The sequence below is a fragment of the Mauremys reevesii genome, linkage group 6 (assembly GCF_016161935.1).
Source record: "Mauremys reevesii isolate NIE-2019 linkage group 6, ASM1616193v1, whole genome shotgun sequence".
In the NCBI taxonomy this organism is placed as follows: Eukaryota; Metazoa; Chordata; order Testudines; family Geoemydidae; genus Mauremys; species Mauremys reevesii.
In genome coordinates, this window is record NC_052628.1 from 52,277,144 (window position 1) to 52,289,502 (window position 12,359).

General features: G+C 46.1%; 1 long non-coding RNA gene across 1 annotated transcript; it reads left to right on the forward strand.

Moving 5' to 3' along the window:
• The first annotated feature begins 2,726 nt into the window (after positions 1 to 2,726).
• On the forward strand, positions 2,727 to 11,594 carry LOC120408521. Its single transcript, XR_005600752.1, has 3 exons — positions 2,727 to 2,779; positions 5,532 to 5,685; positions 10,668 to 11,594. It is a non-coding gene; the product is annotated as an uncharacterized LOC120408521 (long non-coding RNA).
• The last annotated feature ends 765 nt before the right edge of the window (positions 11,595 to 12,359 follow it).

A 12,359-nucleotide genomic window follows, 5' to 3' on the forward strand; every position in this document is an offset into this window, starting at 1 on the left:
AGATTCAATGTAAAGATAGGACGAATTTATTTTAAAGTATTGCTGGGAACAGCTGGGGTGCAGATAAGGATACATTGTTGATGCTATATTGGGCATCCATGAAACCAGTTAAGGATTATGGATGCCAAGCCTTTAGTTCAGCTTCTAAATCAACATTAAAAAAATTAGAGCAGATCCAAGCCCAAGATCTGTGAAATTGCATGTGGTACAATTATTATGACTCCATTGTGTGTGATTAATGTAGCAACCAGAGAAATGTCTATAAGTGTAAGGATGAAATTATTAGATTTAATCTTTTGGACTAAGGTTAATGAAAACAGTGAAGATAAGAGTATGAAACAAATGTACAAAGACTGTTGGGAACTAAGTAGACCAGTGCTTAACACTACAAGAAGGATGTGGAAAAATTGGAGAGAGTCCAGCAGAGGGCAACAAAAATGATTAGGGATCTGGAGCACATGACTTATGAGGAGAAGCTGAGGGAACTGGGATTGTTTAGTCTGCAGAAGAGAAGAATGAGGGGGGATTTGATAACTGCTTTCAACTACCTGAAAGGAAGTTCCAGAGAGGATGGATCTAGACTGTTCTCAGTGGTAGCAGATGACAGAACAAGGAGTAATGGTCTCAAGTTGCAGTGGAGGTGGTTCAGGTCGGATATTAGGAAACACTATTTTACTAGGAGGGTGGTGAAGCACTGGAATGGGTTACCTAGGGAGGTGGTGGAATCTCCTTCCTTAGAGGTTTTTAAGGTCAGGCTTGATGAAGCCCTGGCTGGGATGATTTAGTTGAGGATTGGTCCTGCTTTGAGCAGGGGGTTGGACTAGATGACCTCCTGAGGTCCCTTCCAACCCTGATATTCTATGATTCTATGCTAATAGGGTCAAAAGGTGGTTAAAAGACTTGGGTGAAAAGGAAGGTCTGGAAAAAATGAAAATCTTTAGTCATGGGAAATCAAACTATCGCTGAACAGTTGTCTCTCCAGTTGTGGATTTAGAATTATATAATATAACAAAGGGAAGAGCAGGACCACCAAATATGATGACTAATATTTGTGTTTATGTACAAAAAATGGAGTCAGCATTGCCAAATCTATACTGACAGCTCTAGAGGTGACAACAGAGATAGAGTGGGAATGGCCTTTTGTATCCCTGAATGTGTAATTAAAATATCTAGAAGACTACCCAATTTTGTGGCCATTATGATGGCCAATTTAATGGGCATACTACTGGCACTGACCTGGATAAGGGAGGTACACCCAACTCCAGTGATGAGCTGCCAAAATATTAACAACCGGTTCCCTCCTCCTCACCCCACGAGGGTGACCCCCCCACCCTCCGGGGACTCCTGCCCTGCCCCCCAGGACTCCTGCCCTATCCACCCCCTTCCCTGTCCCTTAACTGCCCCCTGCCACTCCTCTTATTCCTGATAGCCCCCCGGGAGCCCCGCCCCATCCTACCACCCCTTCTCTCTTTCCCGACTGCCCCTGGAACCCCTGCCCCTGACTGCCTCCCACCCTGCCCCCCCAGGACCCTTGCCCCCATTCAATTCCCCTGTTCCCTGCCCTCTGACCACTCCAGTCCCGACCCTAATCCACCCCCGCCCTCTATCCAACACCCTCTCCCTGCTCCCTGTCCCCCTTACCCTGCTGCTTGGAGATGGGAGCCGTGCCACCCAGAGTCGGAGCTGGGAGCCACAGGCGCTGGGCTGCAGTCGGGGTCCAGGTCGGCATCGGGTCCGGCCCAGAGCCTCACCGCCGGGCCGGAGTCGGAGTCCGGCCCGGAGACACGCAGCCAGCCCAGCCAGAGAGTCAGCCGCGGGGGCGGTGCGGCGCTGCCCAGAGTCAGGGGGGGGTCAGCGAGCCGCGCCGCCCCCCGGGCAGGGGGCCGGGCCGGGGCGGGTCCCGGCCCCCCGCGAGCGGCGCCGCCGCCGCCCGCCCCCCAGAGTCCGATCGGCCGCCGGCGGCCCGCCCCGAGCCGCCGCCCGCCCCCGAGTCCGTCGGCGTCACCAGCGAGAGCGAGCGCCCCGCCCGGCCCCGTCGCCTCGGGCCCGCCGCCGCGTCGGCCGCAACCCGCCGGCGCCCCCGCCGCGCGCCGTCCCGCGCCCGCCGCCCGCCGGCGCGCGCCCCCCCCGCCGCGCCCCCCCCCGCCGCCCCACCCCCCCGGGGTCCCGCCGCCTGCGGCCGGCCTGGCCCGCGCCGGCCTGCCCCGAGGCGCGCTCCCCCCCACCCCCAGCTTACCTGCAGGAAGCTGCTGCCTTCCTGCTCTGCAGGAGCAGGTAACAGCTGATTGGTGGGAAGCCTGGAGGGAGAGCCTTCAGAGGAGGAGACAAAGCTGGAGCCAGGTGAGCTGGGACTAGGGGCGGGGCGGGGCGGGGCGCAGCGCTGCTGGAACCTTTGTTAAATTTAAAAGCCCTTTACAACTGGTTCTAAAAGGGTTTCTAAATTTAACAACCGGTTCGCGTGAACCGGTGCGAACCGGCTGCAGCTCACCACTGCCCAACTCTAGCTGTTATACTTTCTACCTCTTTGTCAGGTATGTAGCGGCGTGGTTACCCGCTCCAGCCCTGACAGGGTAGAAGCCAGCCCTAGGAGAGGGCTAGGGGCTAGGAGAAAAAGCCCAAACTGATTGGGGAAAAAGCCCAAACTGATTGGCCTTCTTATAAGGCCATGCCCCAATCAGGGCAGCTGGGCCTTATAAGAAGGCCAGGGCAGCTAGAAGCAGAGAAGAGTCTCTCCTCTAGCGGTGGAGGGAGACTGGCCTGGCTGCAACGGATTAAAAAGGTACCTGGGCATGAAGCAGGGCTGGGGAAGAGCCAGAGGAGCAGGGGAGCTCCAGTCTGGTGACTCCCCAGGCTGCAGGGCCTGGTTCCAGGCCCATAGAGGTACTGGGTGGTGGAAGAAGGCAGCAGGGCAAATCCCCTTGCCTGTGATGAGTGGCTTTTACATTGCAGTCTGCACCAGGGAGCGGGGGCTTGGTGAGGAGTGGCAGTAGCCCAGACTGAGGTGAGGTGGGGGTCATGGGTGGGGGCTCCCTGGGAAAGGGAGACCCACAGATATTGTAGGGGTATTGCCAGAGGGCAGCACCCCAGAGAAAACGGGCACCAGAGTCTGGGAGGGACACGGGGGCCAAGCTGTGGCAACTCACCGGCCTGCAGAGGGCGCTCTGGGCTGGAAATCGAGCTAATTCCCTGAGAGACGCTGCAGGGGTGAGACAACAGGCCTACAAGGTATAATAGAAAGGGAGCCTCAGAAAGCAGAAATGACTGAATCAATAAAATATGTTCTTAACTATGGAGATATGCATACTTAATTATACTATGGTAATAGTGTGGATTCCGGTGCATGACAGGATACCGGGCAATGAAATGGTAGATAAAGCAGAGAAAAATGCCTTTTAAAAATGAGGAGTTTGATAGAAAGATACCTCTGAGTAAACAGGGCTTTAAAATGTTAGTTAAAAGAGAATTTAAGAAGGAATGGCAAGAACTATGGCCGAAAAAGAAAAAAGGATGAAGGTTCTATGAAATATGTCGTTAGCTTGAGGATAGTGGTATACTTAACAGATATGATAGAAGAAGTGAAGTAACTATATTTAGAGTGCTAACAGGTCACTGTGACCTAAACAGTAATTCATATTTACTAAAGATGGTGTAGCGAGGAGGCATGGCCTCCCTCAGCTGTGGACATGAAGGGAATGCTGCAAGCCGCCTGGTGGGCAGAGCCAGGAGGACCAGCCCAGCACACTGGAAGCAGAGGGGTGGGACAGGAAGTGGAAGTACAAAAGGACAGCCCAGCAGCTCAGTTGGGAGGGAGTTGCCAAAGGGGACAAGTACTTCTTCCCCTCTGCTGCAGTGGGAGTCTGCTGCAGTGGGAGTCTGGGACTCCAAGGAGAACAGCTGCTGCCCTGGGGAGCAGCCTGAGTTTCCAGAGAGCCCTGACACTCCCAGCACTGAGGATCTGCTATCACTACCTTTAATGTATCCCTGGGAGACTGAGGATGACTCCCTAGACACAGGCACACCCGAAGGGGAGAGTAGGAAGCAGCCCAGGGAAACCAAGCAGCAGTCTGGTTGACAGCAGGCCTGAAACAAGGTCAGCATGTTGCAGACGGATCCCTGCTGACCCAGTGGCAGACCACTCTGCCACTATTAGGGCCCTGGGCTGGGACATGGTAGAGATGAGCGGGCTCACGTCCCCCCTCCTTAGGCCAGGAGGCCTGTGCTCCTCAGTCACCCCTAGCTGAGCCCCAAAGAGACTGGACTGGTGTTACAGCTCTGCCTGACTGCAGGCCAGAGCCTTGACTGTTTGCTGCCCCACCCTGCTTAACAGGTTGGCAAGCAAACTCCTACCGCTCTGCCAGATTGCAGACCAGAGCCTAGATTGTTTACGGCCCTGCCCCACTTGAAGGCCGGAACCACTGAGAATCGCTTATTCCCCCCTTTTCCCTTTGCTTGGAGAAGGCTCTAGCAGACCCAAACTGCAAGGAGGCATGTCCTCCCTCGGAAGTGGAGGGACGGCCCCACAAGCTTACAGATGGGTGGTGTGACACATGCAAAGCCCAAGAAAGAGTTGAGCATCTGCTGTGGCAATGCAGGGAGAATTACACAGAAAGAAAGATTCCTTATGAAAAACTGAGATGCCTCAAGGTGAAAGAATAGAGTATGAAAGGATCGGTGAGAATACCAGGAAAGTGGGGTAGCATTTAAAAAGTGGTACTTTGCTTTTTTTAAGGATACAGGAGTAGGTGAGAGGATACAGATGTGTTTTTTTTTGCTTATGCAAAATCTGTGGTATGTGTTGATCATAGCCTCACATACTGAGGCTGCTGTCCCAGAAAACAATGTGAAAGCACAGGCTGCAGTGAGGGAACCTGCAGCCACTCTTTGGACACTAGAGAGGGAAATAAGGAGGAAACTGAGGGGGCGAGTAGAAGCCCTAGGTATCCAGGCTCCACAGGAAGGGTTTACCCAGAGGGTTGGTGGAGTGGAAGCCTCAGAAAAGGAAAAGGCCCAGGGAAATGGCAGCAAGATTTAAGATGATGCAAACCATGGCTGCTGATTAGAGGGTCCCTGAGTTGGAACCTGGAGTAGAGAGTAGACCTGGGTTCCTCTACCAGCCACTGAGGAAATGGCAAGTGGCAGTGGACTGCCTGGAACACTTCATCCAGTGGGCTTTGATACCCCAGAAGAGGGGAAACATACAATGACCTGGTAGGAGGGTCAGACCACAAAGAGAGATCACCCTGAGTTGCAGATTGAGAGATGCTGCAGGGCATGCAAATGAGTGACAGAAGGGGGTGTTGAACCTGGAAAGAGCTAATTATCAGAGGAGCCAGGAGAAGGTGCCTAGCAGTGAGTGTACCCTGTGACACTAGCATATCAGAATTCTTCACTCACATAATAGGGACCAAGAATTCTTCAATCTTGGTCCCTATTATGACCCCTTGTCACAAATATGTCTGTGGCAGGGTGCCTCTTTTAGGCTACATTGAGCATGTACACACATAAGCCCAATTACTCTACCCCCATTACAGCAGGTGCTGTGGGCCATCTTTCTAGAGGACTGGTGCTCCCCTTCCAGCTGGGGTGCCTCGACTATGTCATCCTGTTTCTGTGTCCCGAGTGATGCCACCAAGCAGTCCATTGTCAGCAAAAAGGGTTAAACAGAAGAAAAGTAAAGAGAAACTGGTAAGCAGCTCCCTCCAGGACATGGGTCCTTGGAGTATCAATGTCCACTTCAGAGTTTGCTTGGTTCCAGTGCAAGACTGAGTTTTTTTCCCCATCAATTCAGGGGTTCTGCATCCTCCTAAGAGGGCAGGGGTTCTGCAGACAGTCAGTCTTCCCTCCTAGGCTGGAGAAGCTCAACAGTCTGTTCCCTTCCCAGGGTTTCCCCCATCTGAGTGGAGTTCCTCTTTTTAACTCCTCTTCCAGGACTGGAATGGTTCACAGGTGCAGCAGGGCACAGACACTCCAGCCCAAAGCAGCTCCTTAATCCCTTCTGTGATAGTGTAGGGTTCATATAGCACATCACACCTCTTTGTGCCACTGTGGCAGTACAAAAAAGCTACACTATTTCCCTAACAGGACAACAAGCATTACATTAGCAGGGAGGAACTTCTGGGCAGCATAGAGCTGGCTCTATGCCAACTATCTTGCCCCATGCCCACCATATAGCGGATGTGTTGTGTGTCGTGGAGGAGCAGATATGGCCAGAGTAATGCTGCACTCTGCTGATCTCCAACTGCCCTCTACACCTATTACCAGTAGACAAAAACTAATGTAGCCCTGAGACTGTTATGTTTTGTGGCAGAGGGCTAACTAGACCTCAGGAAGCCCAAGAAATGCAAAGATGGTTAAAAGCTATATTCCCCTGAACCTACTCCAAGGCCTTTTGGGTTCTACAATAAGCAGTGCTTTGCCAGATGTAGGGATTGTCTAAATAAGTCCTGAGTAAGAACCTCAAAAATTGACCTACGGCATACATCAGGGCCAAGAATGAGATAGGTTGCCTTTAAAGAGGCAGAGAAATTGAAGTAGCATTTCCCATCCCAGCTGCAGCTAAATCTAGGATAGTCAGGCAGCCCATTCCTTTTAAGATCTTTCCTGGGGATTATAGGAGGCAGAAATTCTAATCGTTGATCTCATTGAAGACTCAAGAGGCCTGAATGTCCCCTTGCTTTCCTCAGTATACATCATGGTGTTACACTAATGTACAACTAGTATATTTGAGAGGAGAATCAGGTATGTAAACATGGAGTAAAGGTCTCAGAAGGGGGTTGTCCACATATCCCCACAGACATCAGGAGAAGAGTGATTAAAGGATTAGAAAACATGAAAGACTCAAGGATATCAGTCTGTTTTATTTAATAAAGAGAAGCTAAAAGATTGACTTTATCAGTCTGTTAGTACCTACATGGGGAACAGAAATGTAATAATAGAGGGCTCTTCAATCTAGCAGACAAAGATAAGACAAATCCAATGTCTGGACTTTTTGGTTTCAGACAAACACGAAGCTCCATGCAAACCTGAAGCTCCATGCAAACTTGAGCAAAACGAATCCAGTGACTGGTTCACCAAAGCTATGGGAATTATGACCCAGATTTACTTTACTGGTTGAGCTGTGCTCAGCCTAAATTCAGGGTGTGAAAGAAGATTGGGCAATGGTGATATTAAGGTGGCACTGGCCTATGCTCCTGGCCCAAGACAGAGAAGCTTTGGGCCTGCTTTGTTTTATATGGACTACCTATATCACCTGGTATATACTATATATACACTACCAGGAATTCTCCCGGAGGAACTTTCCATGCTAAAGAATCCCAGACAGACAGTTAAGCTGGATTTAACAGTGTCATGTGCTGCCAAAGTGACACAAAGCAGACATAAAGGTCCATGAATCTGTTCCTAAATCCAACCAGTTTCATGTAGTATAATATATAAAACTAGAACGGTTTAAAATACCATTACCATTCAACCTGAATGTAAACAATCTTTTTGTTGTAGTTCTAATATACATAGGTGAAACCGAGCTATATAAACTGAGGAAAATTATGAATTTCCACCTGCATCAAAATTCAGGTTTTCAATTTAGTATAATTTGGTTAGTTTCACTGCCAAAAACTCTATTCATTCTCCAGTAATGTGATGTTCTCAATCTGGATCACATTTGTGATTACTGAATGCTTGCACAATTAGCCATTTTTGCACTTGAATACTCAAAGCAAAAATTGGTAGTATCACACAGCTCTAGTCAAGAGTGGAGTTTCCAGCTATGAAAGGAAACTCTGTGCAGCAATTGAATACATGCAGTAGAAAAATCTATAGCTGCCCCAGTGCCTACTTTGTAATAGTTTCCTTCATACAAAATGTATTGAGCTGTCATTTACAAAATTGTCAATTTTAAGGTAGTAGAGTCGGGGCTCAATGGCTAGTTGTTGAAACGATCAAATCCTTTAGTGAAGCTTGACAAATGTTTCTTTTCAAGAGGAAAGGAAGATGTGTAGAGTATGCACAGTAGGAGAAAGACAAGAAATATGAAAAGATACCTTTTCATCAACATAGTTTTGTTTATACTATTCAACAAACATACCTCAGGCATTCTGTAAAATTTGTTCTATTATGCATTTAAAACATATATACCATGAATAGCACATGTATCTATGCCAATCTAAAGCAAAGTCTTTGGTATATTTCTTTTAGACTCTATCACTCTTTTAAAATATAATCCTTTTCAGTTAGGAATAAACAGCACACCTGTAGCAGGAAGATAGTGGTGTGGTTTTGATGGAAACAAGGGTTTTGTGGTTAAGGCATTATATTAGGACTTTAGAGAACTGGGTTCTACCAGACTTCCTGTGTGACACCGGGCAAGGCAATTACTCTCTCTGTGCCTTAGCTACACATCTGTACAATGGGGATAATAACAGTTCCTTTCTTGCACCTTTATCTGTCTTGTCTATTTACAGTAGTGGTGAGCAACCTGCGGCCTGCAGGCCACATGCAGCCCATCAGGGTAATCTGATTGCAGGCCATGAGACATTTTGCTGAAGGGATGTGCTGGCCGCACAGCTAACCGCAGTCACTGGGAGCTGCAGGAGGCCAGGCCTGCAGACGGTCAACAAAATGTCTTGCGGCCCACAATCAGATTACCCTGATGGGCCGCATGTGGCCAGTGTGCTGCAGGTTTGCCCACCACAGATTTAGAGTATAAGCTCCTTCGGGCAGGGACTCTCTCTCTCTTATTATGTACTTACACACATCCCTTACTCAGTATAACCTAGGATATAGGCCCCTGGACTTAGAGCCGGGTTCCAGTCCCCGCTCTGGTCAGCCGGGACACTTTGGGCTAGTTAGTTCACCTTTTTTACTCAGTTTCCTCAACTGTAAAATGTAGATAATGATAATTGCCTCCCTTTGTAAAGCACTTTTAGATCTACTCATGCTATATATAAGAGCTACATCTTATTAGTGTATAGTCTCTAGAACAACAGGAAGCTGATTTTGGTTGGGGACTCTAGGTACTACCATAATAAGAATAATGACATTTCAGTTTTTATTCATCTTTAATGTTAATGAAGTGCTCATAATCTTTTTTTTTTTTAACATTATGTAGGGAACATGTGCAATATAAGGCACTGGCAAGTCCAAGTTTCCCCTCACTGCCCATCAGTGTGCCTGAACCTTGACCCAGAGTGATAGCTACTAGCGAACAGAGGGTAGTTTATTCTCAACATCTATTCAGTCCTGGCCTTTATGCTGGCACTGCTGGGGTTCAGACTGACAATGATATGAACACATGTACACCACAAACTGCAGACCGCCAATACATTCCACATACACCACTTTGAATAGCCATTATATAGTCACTTGAGGAAACATTGGAAGGAAGACAGTACATTCAATTCTAAGCATTATATTACAATAAAATTCTTGATAAATTGGCGGATGTTCAGAGAAAAGAGCAAAATAATCATGGATCTGGAGCGACTGGATTCTGAGGAAAGATTAAAAGAGGTAAATATGATAGCTTGGCTAAACAAAGACTGTTGGGATATGACTGAATATTTTAAAGGAGTACATTTAAAGGAGAGAGAGACTACTTATATGGGCTTTGCTTCAGCTGCAAGGGCACAAAACAACAGAAAAGTCAATGGATCTGTTCCCCTGAGCATTCCCCTTGTACAACTGAATCATCAGGTAGCAAAGAGCTATTATGTCAGCCTCTACACCACCCCTCTAAAGGCCTCTATATGCAGGTGGTGTGGCTGAGGAAATGGTATGCAGCTGGGACATCCCTACATACCGTCAATCCCCAGCTGCTGGAATGGCCACTGGGCCATGAATAGTCAGGTGAACTATCCTTTCTATTCTATGTGCCATCGTCACCATAATATCAGAGCCATAGGTGCTGACTTTTGTTTTTGCCAGTGGGTGCTTTTGAAGAGATGTGTGTGAGTTTGGGGGGTGGCATTCTGCCAGTTTTTTGGGGGGGAGGCTATTTTCAGCATATTTATACACTTCTTTCATATTCTAGTTATTGAATGAATCTTTCATTGGTATCTTTACTATTTTAATAATGATTCAATTGTTATGAACTACATAATTACATTATCATGAATTACAGTATATTAAGATCATTGCAATCACCTACAAGATGTCTTCACTAATGTCCCAGTTTAAAGACATTATGTCTCACTGTAGCTTTCTAGATGAAACTGTCAGCAATCTTATATTCATCTAGATTCACTGGTATTATTCTGATGCACGTTAAGGACAGCTACATTATTCAGTTGTGTCTGTCCCATTGATGACTGGAGATACTTTTTAAGTCTTCTGAAGCAGAAGAATGAGCATTCCACAGTTCGGGATGATACAGGCACAGTGAGAAGGATTCTTATGAATTTGCAGTACTCTAAAAACATAATGCTTTCAGAGGATTGTAAATGACCCCAACATCTTTCTTGATTTATGCATTTTTGTATGTATTGTTGGGATTATATTTTGCCACGTGTATTACTTTGCATTTAACACTAAATTTCATCTGCCATTTTGTTGCAAATCACCCAGTTTTGTGAGATCCCTTTGTAATTCTTTGCAGTCAGTTTTGGATTTATCTTGAATAATTTTGTATCATTTGCAAACTTTGCCACCTCACTCTTTACCCCTTTTTGCAGATCATTTAGGAATGTGTTGAACGGCATTGATCTCAGACCAGTACAAGCGGCATGCAAGAGGAAGACATATTGGAAGAAAGAAAGTTATGTGAGAGAGACAGAGATTCCAAAGGCTCTGGCTGCTAAGCTGAACTCCCAACCTTTTCATAGCTTAAGAACTGAGACATTAAATTCACCTAAAATTCCCAATGATGACCATGTGACATACATAAACTGACTCCCAGGGCAACAGGCCAGCTGCTTCTCAGGATTATTTCACTGACAGCAGACTGGTGTCAAAATAAACCTTTTATTAGGAACAGGACTATGTACACTAATGAGGCAACAAAGCTCCCTACTGCTCTGTGTAGCTGTAGCCTGTGACTACCCTCCCTGGACTGCTTTGTTTCTGTTCCCACGGGAAGTGTCTCAGGAAACAGAAATCTGCATAAAGAGTAGCCACGAAGTGTGGCATCTTTTCAAGTCCTGGGAGACTTACTCTGTAGCACATTGGTTACTATTCTGTTACATCAGGGTAAATCAGAAGTAACTCCATTGAAGTTGATTAAGTTACAGTGCTCTAAAAACAGAAAACTGTGAGAGAAGAAACAGGCCCCCAGTTTTAAAGCACCACTGAGTTAGTCACTGATATCAGTTGCTGGGTCTAGAGGGTCATAGAGAATTTTATAGTCTGCCAACATCTGAAAAAATCATAATTCTAAATTAGAACAATATTTACTTAAAGAAAGGAGAAATGTATTGTCATTAGTACAAGAAAATTACCAGGGCAGACAGCCATTGATTGTGCTTATAATTGCAGACATTCTGAAAATGTTGGTTTGGAAAAATTATCATCAAGATATTTAAAAATCATTTTGGGGGATTAAAAATTGTAGAATGAGATATAATTTTATTGGTCCAATAAATTATAGATGAATAGTTTGAAAATGCTTCCTTTCGATTTTATTATTTTTAAAGGTGTGGTAGATTTTAAAAAAAAAATGTTAGTTGGTTTTGTTACTAGAGGGATTGTTAATTAATCATTGAGTATTATCAAGGAGTAAGGGTGAATATTTGGGAAGCAACAAAGAATCCTGTGGCACCTTATAGACTAACAGACGACTTGCATCTGAAGAAGTGGGTATTCACCCACGAAAGCTCATGCTGCAGCTGTTAGTGTCTAAGTATAATCAGGTTCTTTGTTTTTTTTTTGTTGCTACTACAACACCTACCCCTCTGATATTTGGGAAGCTAATGTTTACAGCCTTTACATTTATAGATTAATTTTGGCCACAAATATAGCTTGTCTAGGGATCCTCTCCAATTTAATGACTGGAAAAATTCAGAGGTAAGTCTCAGTTTAAACTGATGATATTTAAATCTTTGTCATCTTCCAAGAATATATGTGATACCTGCTTATACTTCTTTAAGCCTTCTAACACACATTTAACAAAGTTTAACTGAGGTCTGCTATACATGCAGTTTTTGTACCAGTATAACTATGTTGGTTAGGGCTGTGAATTTTTACCAAAATAGTTATACTGTTACAAATCCTAGTATGGATGAAGTTATATCAGTATAAAGTTGACTTATACCAGTCTACCCCATTCCTTCCTTTATAGGAATATCTATAATGGTATAAAGCCCCTATATCTATATAACTGTGTTCATACAAGGTCATTGGGGGCAGGTTGGTTGTACTACCAGTATAAT